General features: G+C 38.3%; 1 long non-coding RNA gene and 1 pseudogene across 1 annotated transcript; both read right to left on the bottom strand.

The window, feature by feature from the left end:
* The window catches only part of LOC115664372 (tRNA-specific adenosine deaminase TAD2-like), a 99,671-nt pseudogene that overhangs the window by 33,057 nt on the left and 51,845 nt on the right, over positions 1-14,769 (bottom strand).
* LOC130138697 (uncharacterized) lies at positions 13,243-13,933 on the bottom strand. The gene is made up of 2 exons (XR_008817029.1): positions 13,800-13,933; positions 13,243-13,685 (listed from the first exon to the last, which is right to left on the bottom strand). It is a non-coding gene; the product is annotated as an uncharacterized LOC130138697 (long non-coding RNA).

Genomic DNA, 14,769 nt, shown 5'->3' on the forward strand with positions numbered 1-14,769 from the left:
AAAAACAACCCGTTTTTCTAGAGGATTTTTTAAGGAGCAAAATACGGTCAAGAGATTTGGATTGCACAAAATCCAATATGGTCAAACCCTCATGGAGAACCCTTTGCCCAATGAACAAGGCTTTCTTCACCATGAGACACGGCATCTTCTTTTTCTCTTAGCACCGGAAGAAAAGAAGAGTGACAACTTTTAAGTCAAGCCTATCAAATTTTTCTAATGTGAAGGGAAAAAGTTTCCAGCTTGATGAGTTAGTGGAACGACGCTTCGAGATAGTCACGAAGAATGTGAACAACCGGGAGAAGACGAGGAGCCGACGCTTCCAGCTTTGTTATGATGAAAAGGTTAGGCCAACAATGGTAAGGAAAAGCATTGAGAAATAAATGAATCATAGATATCCACTTATACGAGTGAAAGAATTCAACTTAGGTCTTATTTGTTGGCTGTGGAATCAGATTACCTAATGAATTGGAGATTCAAAATTTTGGATTTTTCATTTGGAAGATATTTTCAAACTTTGATAGATTGTATTTTGCATATCATTTTAAAAAAATTACAAGTTTCTAAGCACATTGAACACTAAAAATATGATTCATCCACTATTGCGCTTCTGCTTAAGAGGCATAAAAAATAGGAAAATTCTTTGAGAAGAATCCAATAGAAAAATTATCGTTCTTTCGTCTCTTTTATTTTACACGTTTAGTGTACTATAAAATAGGAATAGTTCTCAACGAGCGGGCTCGAGAGGGGATACAGCTGCAATGCAGTTGTTCCATGCCTCATTGCTCCTCCTATGGACATCGGATACTTTCCCCCTGATCGGCTTGTGGGTCGAGAGGATCAACTCCACGAATTGATCATGGCAGTTCTTCCCCGCCTTCACGAGCTCACGACAACATTCATTGGTGGGTGCAACGGTGTCGGCAAGGACTATGATTTGAAAGAATGCAGACCCGCAATCGCTAGATTGGACCTCGAGGGCTAGCTTAGTGTTAGTATATTTGCTTCTCTTCACCCCAATTGAGATTGTCTATAAGGTTTTGTGAGTGAGACGGTAAGAACATTATACTTCAAAACACCTAGGACCCAAGGGTCAAGCTCATAACCTCGACAATCTGGTCCGGGGATCCCTGGTCATCCTCGTGACCCTGACGCTTAAGCCCAAGACCCCGGTGGTTGGCCTAGTGCCTCGGTATTAGCGGCCAAGACCAATTGGTCAATCGAAGATTCTGTTTAGGTATGAATGGATTCTTCTACCACTATTGTTGGCATTGTCTTGCTCCATTTCTCTATCTATATTATTATATAATTACAAACAAACTAATCTAGTTTATTATCCTCAAATGGTGGCCATTTGGATTACTAAAAGTTCATGAAATAGCTTCTATTATTGTGGAAGTGGCTTTCTAGGATTCTCCTTATTTTCTACAATTTTCCTAATTGCCTCAAGGATTACTCTATATTTTAGGTAATAAATTTGTTCATTTTCTTCCTTGCCCCTTTCTCTTCTCATTCATCTATATCATCCATTAATACTTAATATTTCCTAATAATTATCCAAAAAACCCCTACAGAGACGCATCAAATATGGGAAACTGGTCACTTTTTCTTCCTCATCAAGTGCAGTACGAGAGCATATATCTCTTCTTCCTAGGAGCTCTTCTCGAAATCGAGAGTGTTAACGCCAAGCCAGATCTATAAAGTTGTACATCTAAAAGATCATTGTCATAGATTCATGGTGGCCTTCTATTACTTTTGCATTCTTTACTATTTGCTTTGCATGAGATTTTAGATTTTCTGAACGGATACAAGTACTTCTCTCTTTGCAATTATTATTGTAGGTACCCAATTTTTTTACCAATATTTGATCACATGGACTACTCTTGGTTAGTACTCGCTCCAGTAGAAAATTTTTCAATTTGCAAAGTATCGAAGCCTTGAGCATTGAAGAAAATAAATAAATTTAGTTGAAATAGCGATCGATTGGTGTGATTGGGCTATGCTCTGCAAGAGCAACAACGCCCAATTTTCCCACCCAGAGAGAACCCTCGGTTGATGGACAAAAGAGAGCAAACAAGGCGATCTGGATTTTGAAAAGATTGATTCGGTCAAGTGATCTGTCCGTGAGCTTTGGAGACAGAATGAGAAAGGATTCGGTGGTTCTTTTTTTAAAAGAGATAAATACGAGAGATGGGGACTCTTTACAAAATTAAAACCGATCGTGAGCTTCAAGGGAGGATGGCTTTCTGTGGCGGGGGAATTCAAAAAAAGACATTTTTGAGTGAGAGTTGGAAAGTAATGGAAAATCAGAACCAGACAAGATTACAAAGCGATGAGTGGAAGAAAAAGCTTGAGAGTCAAAAGGTGTAGAATTCATTTCTCACGCTATTTTGATATGAAATTTGCTATGTCTTTAATCCCCTTCGCATGAACTTGTCTAGGGATGAATTATGTTGCCTAGTTGTTCCCTTTCCATGATGGTATTAGACAGTTTATGTTTCATCCATGTTCGGCGCCTTGAAGTATCCCGGAGTGACCTCGTTGTTTGTCTTCATGGTTTTGCTTCATGCAGCACGTTTCTGTTGCGTTAGATTTGCTTTTACATTAAATTCAGTATGTGTGTAGCTTGTTATTTACGATTTTTGAAAGTATTCTCATGGTCATTTTTACGTAGTGATGACCTTCATAAGTGCCGTCGATATGTGGTCTTCCTTACTCAGTTCCTCTCTATCAACGAAAGTTTATATTCCATTATGATCTAAAGCTTTGTAGGGATGATCGAGGAAGTTGTTACGTAGGTCCGTGTCTTTAAAACTCAAAAAGACATCGTAATTCCTTTTGGGTTTCAATAAAGAAGCCATTAGATGATGGAGTATAGGAATCGGCTACGAATATTAGCTTAAGATTTGGCACTGTGTTTTTAGGAAGTTCGTTCGCCATTTGATCTTTTTTATTTATTCTTGTAATGGAGGACAGAGATGGATGACTTTTCTTGGGTAGGGTCAACAAATGATGGTGCTTAAGGATGGACCAAAATATCTACTAAGTGTGAACACATTGGCTTATTTTCACTTAAGATCGCCTACCACTAATTGGATTGTCTTACTGACACAGGTTTCTTTATTTGACATTGAATTTATTGTTAAGTTGTCGATGACTTGACTGGTAAACAAGCCAAATGGCCGACAAAATATCCAACAGGAGTGAATAGTCATAGGCTCACAAATATATTAAATAAAAATAAGAAAAAAAACTTTGCTGGCTTCCTCGAAATGGCATCCCCAGTCTATGAGAAGTTGCTTTTTCTTTGCTCAATAATAATTTAACACAGGACCACTCAAGAGATACATAATCACACGCACAATTAAGTATACAAGCAAAGAAAAAAGAAGTATCTAAAAAATGCCAGACATTCAATGATGACAAAGGGTCCGAAATCACCGAACCCCTTCTCTCCCACATTTCCATTCTTCAATTGCAGCACGCCAAGATTGACGAGAGAGAGAGAGAGAGAGAGGAAACTCATGTGAAGACAAATTAGAATATCTAGTGGTTAATGTGAAAGTGAAGAATGCATGTTGTGTAACCACTAGGATGATGTCCTAATGGCAACCATTCTCTTTCGGAACGGGGAGTGAGGGGTTCAATTCCCACTTCCGATAATGGGAGGTTGTTTATGGGTTTATTTCCAATTTCTGCAACTAGAAGCTCATTATTATACCCAAAAGAAAAAAGAAGAAAGAATGCGTGTGTCGTAAAATAGGAGGCAAACTTCAATTGCGAAATTGGCAACGTTAAGAATAATCAATCACGACATTGTCCATCACAGCAAGGAATTTTCAATAGAGCAGCAGCTTTGCTCACTTTCGCGTGTGGTCGGAGTGAACAATTTGTGTAATTTCCCAGAAAGGAGAATTTTGAAAAGAAAATAGGAAAAGAAAGGGAGCGAAGTGTCTGGACGTACCTTTAGAAGGAAGAAGGGATTTTGAGAGGTAAATGTGGAACTTGCCCCGTACATACCTTGGCTTTTTCCAGAGGAAAAAAGCGCAATACAATGTTTCTTCGCGAAGTACGTATTTTGTATTTAAACCAAATTTCTTATCGCAACATATTTGAAACAAGTTTCAAGTATCTTTATATCCACCCCAAAATTATATGAAAAAATTCCCTGGCATCGTTGTTTTGCAAGGCTACTTGCCGTTGTCCTCGTGTGAGACTTCGATCCATTAGAATTTGTTCCAGATGAGGATTTCATAGTTGTTTTAGTTTCAAACGTGGATTTCATAGTGGCTATGCATGTCTATGTTTGCATGATATAAGAAGTAGATGGTGAATAGTTTACCTAATTAGGAAGGGAAAATTGACTAAAAAGTCCTAAACCTATTGTATAGTGGCCGATTCATTCATAAACCTTTTAATTGTATCAATTTAGTCCTAAACCTTGACAATTTGCTAATTTAGTCATTTACCTTTCAATTGTGTCAATTTAGTCCTAAAACTTTTGATGATTTGTCAATTTATTCATAAACCTTTTAACGATTTGCCAATTTAGTCCTTCCGGTCAATTTTGACAAGAAATCATTAACGTGACGATCTAGTCAACGCCGGAGTCCTACATGGCACGGCCGACATTGACATGTACAAATTTTGTATTTTTTTTAAATTTTTTAGATTCTTTCTTTTCTTTTTCCTTTTTTTTTTCTCTCCAAGGCTGAGCCTCATCGATGGCCGGTGAAGGTCATCGGCCTCAGGCGAGTGCCGCCCTTGCTGGCCTTGGGCGAGGGACGCCCAAGCCTATGCTTGCAAGGGCCTTCTCTGACCTCGGGCGAGGATCACCCTCGCCACCCTCACCTAGGTGGGTGAGGGCGCCCTTACTTGAGGTTGCTGGCCATTGATGAGGCCTGGTGATGGCCGGCGTATGGAAAAAGGGAAAAAGGAAAAGAAAAGTAAAAGAAAAGAAAAAGAAAAAGAAAAAAATTATAAAATTTTAAAAAATTGTAAACTGTTCACGTCAGCATCGATCGTACCACGTAAGATAGCTAACGCTGACTAGATCGCCACGTCAGTGATTTCCAGCTAAAATTGGACCGGAAGGACTAAATTAGTAAATCGTTCAAAGGTATAAGACTAAATTGACAAATCATGAAAAGTTTTATGACTAAATTGACACAATGGAAAGGTAAAGGACTAAATTGGCAAATTGCCAAAAGATTCAGGATTAAAATGACACAATTGAAAGGTTAAAGATTAAATTGACCGCCGTATAGTAGACTCAACATTGCTCCACTCAAGCAACTATACATAGTGTTAGCCTGGATATCCGCACCATCTCAAGATGAGCACTCTTGAGCACTTTATGGAGAAAACTTCTGAATGGGTTCTTATCCAACCAATGACCCACTAGTTCTATGCTTGCTATTTAACTAACCCTTAGTCATTATAAAACTTTCATCGGGCCAGCATTATTTACGTGGGATGTGGAGATAATTCTCCAAACCAAGGATACAACAACATATCTTCACCGCAGCACACGATTTACATATGGACAAATGTGCGAGAGAGAGGAAGGGGATTAGTGCTAGGAAGACCGTCGAACTAGAATCTACAAGATAAATTCTTCCGTAAGGGTCTTTCAGGGAGATGTTGCTAGCAGGCACAATGCTCAACTTCATTGATTGATAAAGAACACTCTGGTTGAAAAAAATACAATTTCTGTATTATGCTCATAAAAGCTTCTTAAAAAGGGCATTTAACTATGGGTCCATTGAAAAAGTACCATTTCCCTTAGGCTATCTGATGTAAATAGAAATAATATTCTTTCGAACATACATTTCAACTAGTTAAAACGGTAGATCTCCATTTATACCCATTAAGGTTTCCTCGTTCATAAAAATCTCGCAAAAGAGAAATGGCTTCTGATGCCACTATACCTCCACAACATTTGAAACCCTTTAATACCGAATTCCCAATACTGCAAGAGAAACAACAAAGAAGTTGGAAACATTCATAAATCAGGCTGACATTTGAAAGGGGGAACATAGATGAAATTTCTGCGGAAACCAGCCAATATTTCCGATGATTCTGCATTTTTACCTAGTCCATCAGCTCGAAACCCGAGACAGATTTCGTTTGCAAAACATGTCCAAATATCATGCGAGAGAGAATTTAGCAGACTAATCGACAAAGCACTTTGGGAAAGAAGGTACTATCTAAGCAAAAACAAGTTCGCCGATAGGAGAATATGTTTAGTCTAGGAAGTTTTACATTTTGGTCTTAAGAATATCAATTTCGAGAAATGTCTGTACTTCATGAAATAGGTTTTCATGCAAGGCAATTATATCTTAAGTGTACCATATGATTCAATTGACAGTAACTAGGCTCTAATAAGTGGCATTGACCTGGGCAAAATTCTTGCATCAAATTTCACATAGGTGTCTGTTTGGGCCTATGGCTTAAAATTTTTCACTTTAACAATGCCTTTGGTTCGTTCTATATTTTCTCTTCAACATCAAACCTAATGCCCTCGGAGAACAAACAAGAAGCAGTAAACAGGGCAATACATATAGGCTTTTGATTCATATAGGCAACTTCTCTTCAGAGAAATCCTGGTACCAGTAATCTGATTGAGAGATAAGATCTGTAAATAGTTGTACTGGCTAGGATGGGTTTCAATCAGCTAGGTCTTCCAAACATTGCATAGGAACCATGCTCACCGTCATAACAACAGTCTCTTTCTCTCTATCACGAAACTATGTAATAATTAGGGTTAGTTTTTGAGCTGCAGAGGAGGAAATTGAGCAGGGCGGTCCTTTATCTGTGAGATGAATCTTTTTGCTTGATGTTGTATTCAGAAAGGCAATGAGCAAGTTCATGTTCCCAGAATGCTTTTGACTCATAATCAGATTATTTAGAGCAGCATAACTATAAATTTCAAGCTCTAAAAGTATGAGTTTTCATGGTTTTTCCCCCCTAAACTTTTTCTTCAGATGCATCCTTGGTAAATCTCTTGCTTCTTCCCCCAGTACTTGAGCTTGTTCTTTCAAAACTAACACTTAGAGCAGATAAACACTGTCCATAATCTAGATTAGCTACTTCATGTACTGCTCAAATCACAATAAAACAGATCCTGTTTCACTACGTTTTAACTTTTACGTCAACAAAGACGGATTAAAAATTGATGGGTTCTGAACAAGCTTAGGATAGATAAAATGTTAGTTCATAACAGTGTGAGACATGAAAAATCATACTGGAAACACAAGCCGTACACCACAATATTTCAGGCACATGCTCTCATGAATGCAAGAAGAGATAATTACAACTATTAAGCAAGAAAAGAGATTCTATTTATTAAGTACATTGCCCCTGGCATATCAGAAAGCATAATTTCCTCATAGTTAAATCATACTTCTTTGAAGATACTATATTTCTCGGTTTAAGGGCATATAGAAGATTGATCAACGCATATACTTCATGAAGTGAACAAGTTTTACTCGCTTGAAGTTGCTGAGAATCTCACATGGAAAAAGAGGCTTCTTATTGGATTAGCCACCTTCGCCTTTTCTAACAGTATTTTTATATATACCCCTGTAGCAAGGTGCCTTTGCATTTTTTATTAAGCTCTACAAGATACTATAAAAGGGCCAAATATTTTTTGCATCATTCATCACTATCCATAAAATCATATGTAGCACTGTATTTTCACCACATGACTATAAATGATTATAGAAATAGACTATTAGATAAGAGATTATTTTCACCACCGCCTGCAGCGGCTGCGTTGGCTTGCGCTCTCATCCCCCCACGAAGAGATCAGAGTTCGAACCCCAGCGTAGTCGTTAGGGATTCTTAAGTGTGGCGCCGTGGTGGTGGGTCCTGCGCTAGCGTCACCCCAGGTTTACCCCTCCGGCTGTCGGCCGTGCGGGGGGTTCCTGGGTCATCAAAAAAAAAAAAACTAGTTGTGTAAATGTGATCTTTTTATGAAGAACTATGCCCAAGGAGCAGGTTCTTACATCTTAAAAGGCAATACATTAGTCATAATGCATTTTTAGAACATATAAGTATACCAAAAGTCTAGCTAGATACAGCATAAGAGAACAATCTTAGGAACTTCCCAAAAGCAAATAAAGACCATACTATGGCTCCAGACAGAGCATAACGGCAAATGAAAAACATAAAACGTTGTGTATAATAAAGCAAGATTATTGTTATTGTTAGCCGTAGCAATATTTTATGAAGAGTAATGGGAACCAAAACTCCTACAGCCTAATAATGCATGGAAAAATTCCACTCATTAGCAGATTTGATCAGATATATTATTCATCACCTAATAAAGGGACAAACATAAAATGACTGACACTAAACTATGAGTGGATCATTCAAGGGTATCAATTCGGAACAAAAACAAAGTGCTGTTGGCCAAAATTTATAGAAGGGGGTGGAGAAGCAATGATAAACATACATTATGTGTCTCTAGTCCAGTTTCTTCCTGCCCCAATAATGTTGCCATCCTCAACAATCATACAGCGTTCAATCAAAGAGTACAATCTGAAATCATTCACTAATTAAGACTAAAATACTAATCATCTTAGTTAGAAAATAAAGTAACATATGTACTGAAAACTAGTATCTTAACCAACTGGAACTTCAAGACTGTCCAATGCAAGCTTTGCCTTATATAAGAAAAGCAAATAGGTCTTGTTACTTGTTAGGAGCAAAAAAAATAATGAGGATAAGAGTCAGAAATTCTCTCATGCATGCATGTATGCATAAAGGCAATTCAAGAGGAAATCAGCATCAAGTTGCCAGCAGTAGAAGTATTTCAGTATCAATATGCAGCTACTAATGGAACGAATGCATGAACAAATGCATGTCTCAAAATTATATGGTCAAGATCTTGCAGATCCTGTATAATATACTGATCCTAAACTTCCACGCAATGATTATCACCAGATACTCATCCTGTAAGACAGATGCAAATCCCACCTAACAGTTAAACTGATATGGCTCTAACAATAGTAATGCAAAAACAACTACTACTTTGAGAAACTACATGTTGCTCATTCCAGCGTGTCCTATCATGGGTACCTAAGAAGCTTATCTTTCATTAATGAGGCTTCACACAAACATTCAAGAACGTTCCAGGAGTTTTGGCCTCTGGGTCATTTTCTTTTATAAATGTTACGGCACATAAGGATAAAAGGAGATCCCTAAACTGTTGAGAAGCCCTCAGAAATCAAAATTGGCAATCAGCTTCTTGTGATTTTGTCTCTATTCTACTGAATAACTTATGTAAACTCCGTGTTTCTCATGATTTTTTCTTTTTCGTATCCATAGGCCACAGGTCCAAAGAAAATAGTCACCAAACCAGTTGGGCACAACCAATGTTCATATTACTCTCACGCTTCAAGTAAATTTGGTTTCCAATTCTCCCTAGGTGCCAAAGTTAACAAGTGGTAAAAGGACTTGACTGTCAAGCAACCTTTCCTGGTGGCTTGCCATCTCATTGCATCTTCTTCGTTCGTCTTTGATTTTGCCTCTTCAACCGCCTCATGAAACCCAGCGAAAGAGTCCTATCCCGGTGATTGAAGCTTGTAACAATTTAATTAACCTGGCAAAACCTATCACCCGCTGCACATCTTTATGAAAGGCACATACTACACATCCACATTTCCTAGACAGCATAAAAGCACCCAAATCCCTCCCTCCCTCCCAACCTACAGCACCCGGATTGGCTCTGTTTTTTGCTTGAACAGGGGATTGAACCACCCCATGTAAACCCAACTTCCCTTTGTTGCTCTCTCCCTTGCTTGTTTTTCCTTTTAACCTAGACTTCACCTACTTCTTTCAATAAATTGCCACCTATGAAAACGAAGAAAGAAAAGCTATATCTGCTAGGGATCGTAGCTGATTTTGCAGTGTGTAATGTCAATTACCAATGGATTCACTAACAAGCATCCAGAGACAACACTTACGAAGAAACACTTATTCAACGTCTCTTGAACAAATTCAACTATACATTCTTCAAGTTCCCCCGCAATTGTAGCACCAAATGAATCGGATTCAAACTTCAGCTCAAGTTTGGCTGTGCCAGACGTTATCTGATCTATAGCAAGCCGGACGAAACCCAGAACCTCAGCAGAGAATTGTTCACCCAAAGCTGTGTTATCAGTTTCCATGCCTTCGGTTGGTGGTGGTAGTCTGTCGCCTCCACTCGCTCGTCTCCGTAGCCTTCAGTTTGCTAAGCTGTTTCAGGAAAAAGAACTTCTCTTCATTGCTCCATTTTCATCAAAGCTCGCCGGTGTCGGATGAAAGATCAGCAGTCGTGATATTGAAAGTGGCGTCGATGGTGTTCGAAGTTTGCCTATGGTGGAGGAAAGGAAAGAGCTTAGAATGGGAAAATCAAAGAAAGAAGGTGGAGAGAAAAAATTAATACAAAGAAAAAGAATATATAGAAGAAAGAATTACAGAAATTGATTTTAGGATATATAGTTAACCAGGTTAAAGGGGATTCAGCGAAAAGAAAAAAGAAGGTTAGGTGGTTATGCATAGATGAAAATGGGTGATTATCTATGAAATACGTGGTCCTTAAAGACCTGTTATATCTCTACTATGATCGAAGGGTAGTTTGGAAAGACGAAACTTGATTTTGACTTAGGCTCTATTTGTTTGGAGGAAAATATTTTACCAGAAATCTTATTTTTCCATTTTTCAATGTTTGGTGTGGGAAAATAAGCTGTTCAAAGAAAAATGACTGCAGTCAACAAGAAAAAACCAAGCTTAAAAATAAGGAAAATGACTTCCTAATTTTAAAGGTGGAAGTCATTTTCCATAAAAGTATGAAGGACTATCCTGACCAAAGTGTTTTGATAGATGACCAGGTAAAAAAAGGATTCTTTCAAGCATACGCACTCGAGCGAGCACGCATGTTCACTGGGAGATCACAGAATTCTCTGGACAACACTAGCATAAACTGCTCAAATGGGAAATTTGTGGTTCAATGTGATTCACAGCCTGATATAGAGTATAGCTGATGCACCAACCTAGCAGTACGTCATCACACACCAACACAGAAATTGATCATGGACTCAGAGGTCCACAGCCTGACAAGCCCTCCCACAAATTAAGTACAGACCACAAATTAAGTACAAATTAAGTACACACCAACACCAGTGCAGGTACCAAATCTGTAAATCTCTGGTCGTTCAAGTTCCTCTCTACTTTCATCTCTACTACACTGTTATCATCTCTAGTATGTATTCAGAAAAGATGATTATCCGGTGAGATGCTCAACTCAATTTTCTCCGGGGAATTTTAACGAACACCTGGCTGGCTAATCATAGCAACTACTACAGATGAATATACCTCCAAATTCTAGCCATCTCCATAGAATCAATCCCGCTAAACAAATCGAAACGCCCCTAACATGATAAACTCAAGATCAGGGAATCAGAGTTAATTTCTCTATCGGTCTTATCATCTGGAAAAAGGTGGAAGATGAGCGCAGAACAAATCGCCATATAAGACGGCTTGAGAAACTCAAACATGTGGTGGGTCGCCAAGATCAGAAAAACAAAGAGCAAGAAGGACGACGAAGGGATTCGAGTCAAGGACGCGCACCGCAGAGAGAGTTTCAAGGAAGAAGAAGACAACTTCAAACCGCAGAGGCGGAATCGCCAGCGAGAGTTGACTTTTTACTTTCGAGGTCAACTTTTCAAGGTTTGATCCTTCGAAAGCCAATGCAATTCCTTAATATTCTCGAAGGAATTTTCTTATATTCTAAATTTCTTCAATTGTTTTACAGATTTATCTTGTTCTCTGCAGATTTTTGCGTGTGCCCAGAGACACATCTCATCTCATGATTATCTGAGGATCTCAACCAAGTTGTGGTAGAATTTCTGAGGTAAATACACTCTACAATTTCTTGGATTAATACTATAACACCGACTTTTTCTTATTTTACTAATAATCCTAAATTAAACCAATTGTAAAACCAATACTATCTTTTTGTCACAATTGTACAAATTTGGGATTTTTGTGATAAAAGAAGAAAGAGTTTAGAGTATTGTATCGTTGTAGGCAAAGCATATGATTTTTTTGTAGTGGATAGAGAGTATTTTTGTCACACTGGTTTAAGTCTGGATATTGTTGTTATATATAAAAAAAAAAGTTTGCGATATTGGTGTTGGAATGAGTATAGTTTCGGATTTTTGGTGATATATTTCTTTTTTTTCTAAATATATTTTAGTACTTTTCTCATAAATGGTTAAGAAAATCAAAACGTTCCACATGCGACGGATCCTATCGGACATATTCTTATATAATTTTTCACGCACAAGGTAATTAATTTTATCTATTTCTTTCCCTATCAACCTCTTCTATAATTTTCTGAGGCAATCAAGCTACACTGAAAATAGTTGAGATTTTGGTGAAAATGTCGAACTTGATACTAATTTTGGAGTAATTGAGATCGTTCCGCATAAAGGGTAACGAGTGAAATCATTCAGCAAAAATCACATTGGCAATGCGAGCACTGTAATTTTGAGTACATAGCACAACAGTAATTTCACAAGTAAGAAGCTCTCTTTCTCAGAAAAAATTTCGCAACCTTCGAATATACTGTAGTTTAGGTTTATGCTCTATTTCCTACTTTACGCTAGCTGTTAATTATAATCAGTCGCATCGTTTTACAATTTTAGAAATACCATATCGAACCAAACGGCACGAAAAGCAATCGCACATGAACTATCTGAGGATTATATAACATTCCCATCGGGCCAAAAGCAAACTATCAGTTCTTTGCTGAGCTCACCGTCTTTTGACTAAAAACCGATTCCCAGTTCTCTCTGCTCATCCCAAAGACAATTAGAAGGGATCAAGCTTGAGAGTTCACGTTCAGAGGAAGCTCCGGATGTTTTCGTGGGTCCAAGTCTGAAAATACTCGGTCCCAAAGCCATATATTCTTTGATAAGTCTGTCATTCCCTTTGGACAACATATATACTGTTGTTGAAAGGAATAGCGAACGAGGTAATCCACACGAATCAAAACGTGATTCGGTGAAAGTGCATCGGCCAGAGCAAATGATACGGAGTGACTAAGTATAGAGCAGCCGTAGTAAACTGCTGCTGCTAACAGACCCCAAGTACTTGCAGGTTGGATATGGTAAACTTGGCAGTCTAGGAGCATCCCAGCAACAAGAATGATTTTCAGACTTGAGGACCATGAGAGCACAATAAGGGTTCTAATAGTTCGTGAAAATGTCGACCAAGCTACGTAACAAGTTCATTTATATAGGTAAGATGTAGAAGTATCCGGAAGTAACTGCTGAGTTTATAGAAATAGGGAAGGGAACACGATTCTATGCACTTGACAAATAGAATCTTACAGTTTTCCACGATGGTCGAGTTCTTCGGCACTAGCCTAGCCTCAAAGGTAACAACTGAGACATCAAAGAGTAGAGACACTCCTTGATAAAAATGTAAATGCTGCTATATTACAAAGCCTAGCTTATGCAGGTATAGAATGCAATAGACACCGCTCTCTGCCATGAAACCATCATACCAATTTTCCAGGTGACTGGAAAATACAAACCTGGAAATTATGTCCTGGACCCAGTTATGACATCAAGCAATCCACAGCAATTCATCCATGAAGTCCTTTGCGCCACTCTCGGAGTCATCACTACCTCATGCTGCGGAGCAATAGCTCAGTAAGTAATTAAGCAGATTCCATTTCTGATGCATAAATTCAAAATAATCATAAATTTCGGAGGCTACAATTGATAAAAAACAAGTGAAATACCAACCGCTCTGCTGAATTTGCCACAGGCAAACTCTCACTCTCTCCATTGTACAATTCCTTCACCGACTCGGGCCTCTCGATGCAGATATCTGCGTTCTCCAACTCTTCCTCGGTTTCCTCTTTCTTGACAACCTTAACTATAAGAATTCTTTTAGACTTTAACTCAGTTCCTTGGCCATCAGTTTCATCACCAACAGCTTCCTCAACATCCCTCTGATCGATCTGTAAAACATCTCCAGCTTCCACTTCCTCAACAGTTTGAACAACTGCATTTCACCCTAGAGGCTCGTTCATAGATGTGAACGGAGGAGACGGCGATTCCCCACAATTTAAGTCCTCATGGCCCTTATTCAATGAGGGAGGGTGGTCCTCAGATGTTGGGGAGTTAATCTGGAAACCGCCGTCGCTATCCTTCTTGTTTTCACTTATCAAATCACCATTTTCTAATCCCAAAAGATCCCAGAGAAAAGGAAATGAATCAGTAAAAGAAATCACCGAATATCTAACCACCAAACCAAAACAAAAAAAATATACTCATCCATACAGGTATAAAAGGTTGCGAGTTAAATTAAGATTGGAAATTTTTTTAAAGATAAGTCATCAGATTAACCACACACAGCCAAATGAACAAACATCTAGCAAACCAAATGACATTGACAAGTATTCACCAAACAAAATTGACAGAAAAGATAAGGTTTATGAAACTTTCCATAAACCTCCATTTATTTTCATGGTCATGTTTTGCAATATTCAAAGTGCGACAACGTACAGAATCACTACAAACCCACATTCACCAGTAACAAACATAAGGAATCATAAACCTTCAGTAAGCTTTAGTTGTCAATTGTTGGATGTCACAATTTCATAGTAAAGCTATGTAGATACAAAACCAGCAACAAAAGCAAGTTCAGAAATTGACCTAATGCATGCCTCAGGAATGCAACGACAGTATTGAGCCACAGCCTCCAAATTTA

Source organism: Syzygium oleosum, unplaced genomic scaffold (assembly GCF_021117445.2).
Source record: "Syzygium oleosum isolate NSW1041296 unplaced genomic scaffold, Sole_v2.1 Sole_v2.01, whole genome shotgun sequence".
NCBI lineage: Eukaryota > Viridiplantae > Streptophyta > Magnoliopsida > Myrtales > Myrtaceae > Syzygium > Syzygium oleosum.